We start from the raw sequence: 2,678 nt of genomic DNA on the forward strand, positions 1-2,678 counted from the left end.
CTGGGGCCTCCTACTTTGCTAAGAAGTAAGAAAGTGCTCCCATAGTCATATCTAGAGGAAATATGCAGGAGGTATTTTTCAATATTACCTTTACTAATATGATTATAGCTTGTGTAATGATAGCAAAAAGTTAGCCAACACAGTTGACACCCTGTCATTATAACATGGAAGTAATTCATAATTAAACTATATCCTTTTTTGTTTATCCCCAAAATTTCACACCAATACTACTATCATAATATAAAGCAAAGAACACGTTTAAAAGCATCACAGTCTTTGAATATCCAAACACTTTAAAAAAACAGACTCATTAAAATACCAAACGTCAGCCGGGGGGTGGTGGCGCACGCCTTTAATCCCAGCACTCGGGAGGCAGAGGCAGGCAGATCTCTGTGAGTTCGAGGCCAGGCTGGACTGACAGCCTCCAAAACAATACAGAGAAACACTGTCTCGTAAAACCAAAAAAAAAAAAAAATGCCAAGCGTCTATTTGAAAATTCAGTTGCTTTCTGCTCTGGCCTATCTACATCCAAATTCAGGGCAGATACTTCTTGTTACAAAAGCAAAGACGCAGGGCAAAATTACTATCAATAAAAGGAAGACCAGTACCCTACTGTAAATAGTTCATTGTCTCATGTCTGAGACCAAACAACTTCTGGACTCCACATGGCTTAGGCAATTCCATTTATCTGTCTGTCCCTCTAAAACACACATATATAACCTGCCTCATATGCTCAAGTTGATTCATACTATCTTGGCTTATGTTCTTCATGATAATCTCACTGTCCTGACATCTCTAATACATTGGAGTTTCCACCGCGACTGAAGGTGCATATTCACCAATATCTGCACCTCTCTTAAGAACTCTCATTCTGTCTCACGTTTCTCTGCAATAGTTTCTTCATGATCTATTCAAATTCAGGGAAGCATCCACTAATGCCGCCCAGTAACCAATGACATACTGGCCTCTCATAGGACTTCTAATCCTGTCACATGGTGCCAAGTTTCACTTTCTTCCTAAGACACCTATGGTCTTGTGGTTTCCACTGTAAATGGGGTTGCAATTTCGCCAAATGCTCTCCTAGACTCTTGGAGTCCAAACCTCAGTTCCTTTGTACAGTTTACACAGTTCTACATCTCTCATATTGCCAAACAAATAATGGGGACCTGATACATTAAAAAAAATCTGTTGTTAGCTTGGGGTGGAGTCTTGACACTGACATGTACAAAGTTTTCTGTCCTGACACTAAAGAAATACTTCACAGGAGGTTTCAGTTTTGCAATGATGTTGATGTCTCTTGAGTAACATCAAACATTCTGTACTATGTATCCATATTGAACTGTCCTATCAAACTAAAGTTTCAAGTCAGTAGTGTTGATATCTTTTTTAATAAGATCAGATTCATCAAACCAAGGTAAATATAAAATGCAGATTCTTCATAAAAGAATCACATAAAATGCCCTTAACGTGTTTTTGAGTGAATCTAACAATTCCACTTGAAATTCCATTAGCCACACACACATTGTCTGTGCCTTTTTCAATACTTTTAGTTTCCAAGCATTCTTGGAAAATTTTTTTGAGCTTTGAGTACTTAATGACAACTCTAGTCCAAAATTCCAATCAATCCTATACCTGCTAGTGTGTGTGTGTGTGTGTGTGTGTGTTTGTCTTCTACAAAGTCTGTCACAAAAATGGCTAGTCCTTCCATGTTGAAGGCAAACTCCATAAGGAGTCTATTGGATGCCCATCTTCCTCTCTGAAGTAATTGGTGTTACCTGGAGCAGTTGTGTCTCAGTGTCATGAAAAGCTCTAAACCATTTCAAACACAATATTTTATAAGTCTTTCAAAGGTGTAAAATCCATCACAAATTTATCTCTGTATATCTAGAAAACCTAACATAAGTATTAACTATTATAGCTTACCTTCTATAATCTGTAATTAATTATATGTTACATTTTTAAATGAACTGTATAAACACAATATCCAAACAAGAATAAAAATGTACATAAAACAAGATTGACCTTAAATTTGTATCAATAAACCAAAATAATTACCAATGAAAAGTATGAATGTTTATATTGCATTCCTTTTTTTTCTTTATTAAGAAATTGGCTGTAATCATTTATAATTTATAACCAACCACATTTAAATGAAAACAAACCATTACAAAAAATATTTTAGGATTTGTGCATGATTCTCTCCAAACTGCTTCCTGCTCTTTAGAGGCACTCTCAGTACCATGGGGATCTTGAGGAAACACAGAAACCTGGCCAAATTCTGGCTGTAGTAGTCTGAGGTTGCATCATTTCAGTTGTTTTTGATGTTGGATCATCTTCGACAGTGTTTCAGGGGGCCTTGCTTGATCAAACCATATTAGTCTGGAAGGAATCCACAGCTTTTCATCTTCTGTGCAAAGAAAAGCAAAATCTCTTTTCCAATGTAACATGTCCTTAGACTTAAATTTAGAAGTCAAAGCATTTTCAAAATATGTAAGTTGGATTACTCCAGCAGCATTTATATTCAAATATTTTTAGCAACTGTTGCTCCTTTCTCAGCCATCAAACAATTCAAATAAAACACAAAAACATACAGTATACAGACTCAGTGTTTTCTGTCTTAACATGACTCTTTTGATTTTACTCTATTTCTTTTATGTTGATTTATTTATTTATTTACT

This window comes from Mesocricetus auratus, unplaced genomic scaffold (genome assembly GCF_017639785.1).
Source record: "Mesocricetus auratus isolate SY011 unplaced genomic scaffold, BCM_Maur_2.0 Super-Scaffold_100676, whole genome shotgun sequence".
In the NCBI taxonomy this organism is placed as follows: Eukaryota; Metazoa; Chordata; class Mammalia; order Rodentia; family Cricetidae; genus Mesocricetus; species Mesocricetus auratus.